The following is a 5267-nucleotide window of genomic DNA, read 5'->3' on the forward strand; positions in this document are numbered from 1 at the left end:
CGTCATCAGCACAGATGGTGAAGGTTGTCATGGACACGTTAATACACTCCCTTCCAAGGCCAGTGCATTCCTGGGTTGCCCAGGGAGAACCCCTGTAATGCCGATGATCTAGTGAGTCTGGTGGATAGGTACCAGGCGGCCAAGAGTTCCTTAGGGAAGCAAGGGGTCGGGGCATCCCCATACTGGGGTTCCCAAAGGGGGTCTGACACTCAAAAGAGGGAAGCTAGAGCTATATCTGGGGGTCGTCCAAGAGCCCAGGAGGCATCTGAGTTATAGTCAAAGGCCCCGTCCAATAGTGTAATTTGTTGGTGTCATACCCCAAGTCAGCCGCCCATTGCCCCATGACTACAGAGCCAATGGACAGCAGCATAGGAGGTCACTGCTCATATTTTGCATATCCCACCTGTAGTGCTGTCTCTCAACCAGCAAGGGACCACAGGCATGCCCCGTGACAGTAAATGTGATAAAAATGACTGGTCTGTTGGACTCGGGGAGTTTGGTAACCCTAGTGAGGGCCACAATTCCCCATCGGCTGATTCCTTAAAAGAGGGTGGGCATCCGCTGTATCCATGGCGATGCTAAGGATTACCCTGAGGCCCAAGTGTTCATAAACACAATCTGTGGCACCGAGTCCCAGGAGGTGGGCTTAGTCAAGGACCTATTGCACCCTATTATAATAGTGGGGACTGCATTATTTTGGGACTTTTGGGGGAAAGGGAGGACGTCTGGTTTTCCAGACAACAGCCAGGTTGCTGCTAAGGAAACCTCGTTGCAGTCCGCAGCTGACAGATTTACGTTTTGTGTGCTTGTTGGCGATGAGGATGAGGCAGCATCTCCAGAGTCCAACATTCCTGAGCTGGAGGTGTCCGGGGGAAACTTTGGAACCGCCCAACTCAGGGAATTAACTCTAAAAGGGCATTTGATAATGTGACGGTACTTAATAGTGTTGCTCAAGAGTTGGGGGGTAACACCTGATTCCCATATTTTGCCATGAATGGGGAGATGATATATCGGATCACCAAGCTGAGAGGGGAGGTAATTGAGCAGTTACTGGTGCCAGATACAGACTGTTAGACATTGTCCATACACATGTGTTAGACATGGTTTATAGACATGTGTTAGGTGGTCAACTGGGCGTAGACAAAACCCAGGAATGGATCCTCCAGAGGTTTTACTGGACCGATTGTCACTGTGATATTGTGAATTTCTGTAGGTCCTGTCACACCTATCAGCTGACTTTCCCAGTGGCCCTCTTTCATAGCCCTTTAGTGCCGTTGCCTATTATTGAGATCCTATTTGATCACATAGCCATGGATCTAGTGGGACCCCTAGTTAAGTCCGCCAGAGGACATCAGTATATCTTGGTGGTACTGGACTATGCTACATGTTACCCGGAGGCCATTTCACTACGTAACTCCTCCACCAAGTGTATCGCCCGAGAGTTGGTCCATGTCTTCTCTAGAACAGGGTTACCTAAAGAAATCCTGACAGACCAAGGGACCCTTTTATGTCAAAGGTGATGAAGGAGTTGTGGAAAAAAATGAATGGAAGCGGAGGCACAGATGGTAAAGCGAATATTTGTTTAATGAAATTTTCAGGGAACCACAAGACCACAAGCTCCAAAGGGGACGTAACTATGTGAACTCCAGACACACGTAGCAAGACCCCTCAAACAGGGACAGGTTGGAATGCCCAAGGGATGTACGGTGCTACATCCAGTTAGACCACGAACATGTGGAAGCTGACCCATCGGGACAGGTGGACTGGCTGGAACTACAGGAGGCAGAGAACTTGACAGGTGGCAAATGGCTGGAGCGGGTAATGGGCTGTAACTGGCAGGCATTGGCATAGAAGGTACTGGCGTAGTCCGGAGAGATGTGAAGAGACTTGGCGGGCACACTGCGGAGACAAACCGGAATTAGCAAAATGCTAGCGGAGCACAGGTACACAGATGCAGAGAACCTGGGAATAGCAACAGCAAACCCTCCCTAAGGGCAAAGGTGCCTGAAATAATGCAGGACACTCAGCCATTCGCTGAGACCTATTTTTGAAAATTGCATACTGTCTCTTTAAGAGACCGGAGGTGCGCATACGCGCACCCTCAGAGCTGCGCTAGGAGACCTACGGCCATGCGCAGCATCCAGGATGCAGAGGCAGGAGCCAGCAGCGTGGGACAAGGGACAGTAACCCCAGAAGACCGGTGTCCCCACTGGGCACTGCGCTGAAGCAAGGGCCCCGAGGCACCAGGTGAGTACCGGGAAGCGGACTGGGCACGGGGCAGAGGTGCTACAAAAACCCTGCAAATCACACAACTCTGGACCTCAGTCTACCATCCACAGACGGATGGCTTGGTAGAAAGGTTCAATAAATTTTGAAGGCCATGTTGAAAAGGGAATAGGGAAGGATGGCCACAACTGGTATTGTCTACTACTGTACCTTCTATTCTCCATCAGAGAAGTACCACAGGCCTCTATTTGGTTCTCCTCTTTTGAACTCTTGTATGGCCAACACCCCCGTTGACTCTTTGACGTAGCAAAAGAGACATGGGAGGCAGAGTCTACAACCTACTGGAGTGTACTCGAGCATGTGGCCTAGATGCAAGAGAGGATTGCCTAAGTGATGTCCCTCGTGAGAGAACACCTCCTCAAAGCACAAGAGGTGCAGTCAAGGGTGTACAATAGGTTGACGAGGGTGATGGAGTACTGGTGCTGATACCGACAAAGCAGAACAAATTCCTGACAAAGTGGCATGGCCCCTATAAAATAGTTTAAAAGGTTGGACATTTCAACTCTAAAGTCCACGAACCAGGGAAAAGGAAGCCCTACCAGGTATACCATGTCAACCTGATTAAGCCATGGGGAGATAGGGAGCCTGTAGTAGCTCCACGTTTGTTGGCCAAGCCTGAATCGTATGTGGATGAAATTAAGGTGGCAGAGACGCTGTCACGTGCCCAAAAGCAACAGTGCTGAGAGTTGCTACAGTGGAACAGGGACCTATTCTCAGAGCTGCCAGGTTGTGCAAAGGTCATAGAGCATGAGGTTCTCAAAAGCACGCCGAGGTTCCCAAAGCCCGCTGAGAGGTGATCTCAAAAGAGGTGAAGTGGATGCTGAGCCTGGGAGTCTTCGAGGAATACAAAAGTCCAGTCCAATAGTCTTACTGTCAAAATCTGATGGAGAATGGCCGTTTTGCAATGACTATAGGAAGCTTTACGAGGTTTCTAAGTTTGATGCATGCCTGATGCCCCTGGTCGATGAATTAATTGAGAGGCTAGGGCCAGCTCGGCACATTACTACCCTTGATGTTACAAAAGGGCATTGGCAAGTCACCATGTCCCAAGACACAAAAGAGAAGACTGCCTTTTCAATGCCAGATGGATGCTTCCAATACACTAGGATGCCATTTGGGTTACAATGCGCTCCAGCCAAATTCCAGAGAGCCATGAGATCCTAGATCCTCATAAGAGGTATGCAGTAGGCTACCTGGATGACATTGTGAAATTCAGCCAGGATTGGGGAAGCCAACTGAGCAAGGTTCAGATTATATTTGATGCTCTACGGAAGGCGAGGTTTACCATAAACTCGAAGAAATGTGCCTTGGGAATCGAGGAAGTGAAATACTTGGGCTATGTTGTAAGCAGGGATGAAATAAAGCCCCAGATAAATAAAGTTGAAGTGATCCAGGGTTGGCCACAACCCGTCTCAAAGAAGCAGGTCAGGGCATTCCTGGGCATTGTGGGCTATTACCGCTGATTTAACCCAAACTTTGCCATGGTAGCTGACTCTCTGACAGACTTCCTTAAAGGGACAAAATCGTCTATGGATAAGTGGTCTCCAGAAGCAGAGACAGCCTTGCAGGAACTGAAGCTAACCCTGTGTAGCACCCGATTTCTCCAAGGTGTTTGTGGTCCAATCTGACACTTCAGATGTCAGGCTGGGCGCTGTCTTATCACAAAAGGTGAATGGGGAAGAGCAGCCCATAATGTATCTTAGCCAGAAGTTGTCATCCTGCAAGAAAAATTATTCCATAGTCGAGAAGGAATGTTTAGCTATCAAGTGGGCATTGGACACTCTAAGGTACTACGTATTAGGCAGGAAGTTCAGACTAGTGGCAGACCACGCCACACTGAAGTGGAAAATGGAGAAGAAAGGGAACAATGCCCGAGTGACCAGGTGGTTCCTAGCACATCAGGATTTTGACTTCATTGTGGAGCATAGGTCAAGGAAACTGCACGGCAATGCTGATGCTCTGTTGAGAGTCCGCTGTTTGTTGGCAAAAGGTGGCAATCCCCCTGGCTTTGGGCAGAGGGGGGTATGTAAGATGGCCGCCAGACGAGTCCTTGAAGGGAGATTTGAATCATTGCGGCTATTAGCTGCGGTGATGTGAGCTCAGAAGCATGTGTAACACCCCAGGTAACCAGTTGTTACAGTGATGTTGCCTTCCTTTCGGGGAGGACGATATCATGCTTGGAGGCAGGGAGGACTCGCTTTACCAGGTAAGCACCTACGCTCAACACAATCTGAATCCAGGCCAGGAGGGGGAGCTCAGGACCCGGATTCAGCTTTATATATCCTGGTCTGGAGGAGGAGTTAGACAGTTGGTCCAGGGAGACCTAAGGAGTTCAGTTGGAGAGGGAGACAGAGGAGGAAGGAAGTCTTGAGCAGAGTGCAGACTACAGAGCCATGTAGCCAGGACTGACCTGCAGCTCCAGGAAAGGACTAGAACCCGAGGGGTTGTGTGCAGTGGAGCAATTGAGGGAAGAAGCACAGGAGTGGAAAAGCGCTCAGAGGGGAATTGTGACTGGGCATCCTCAGAGCCGAAGCGCAGAAACCGGGTACCGGGTGCCCGAGGCTTTTGTGGCACTCTAAGACACATAGCAGAATCGGAGGGCTTAGAACTGTATGTAATTTGCCCGCACCACACCTGGAGGTGAAGCAGCACAGTAAGAGCCCAGGTCATGATAGAGACCCTGTAAAACGGCTCAAGCTGCCCATCATACAGGTAATACAGGTACCTGTGATAAGACAGGAGTGAGAGGACTTTGCAAGAAAGCTTCAGGCAGAAGGGACCTCGCATACTAGTGCAGTAGGAAGGCTTACGGACCTTTCCTGGGAGAGAGATTACCTTTGCCTCCAAGCCGGCCGGACCACATCACCACCTGTGCCTGGTACCCTGGACTGTGGACTACTACCACCAGTAAACCAGGTAAAGACTAACAACTTTGTGTCCTCTACTTATTCATCGGCATACACCATCCTTGTCGCACACCT

This window comes from Ranitomeya imitator, chromosome 2, assembly GCF_032444005.1.
Source record: "Ranitomeya imitator isolate aRanImi1 chromosome 2, aRanImi1.pri, whole genome shotgun sequence".
Lineage (NCBI taxonomy): Eukaryota > Metazoa > Chordata > Amphibia > Anura > Dendrobatidae > Ranitomeya > Ranitomeya imitator.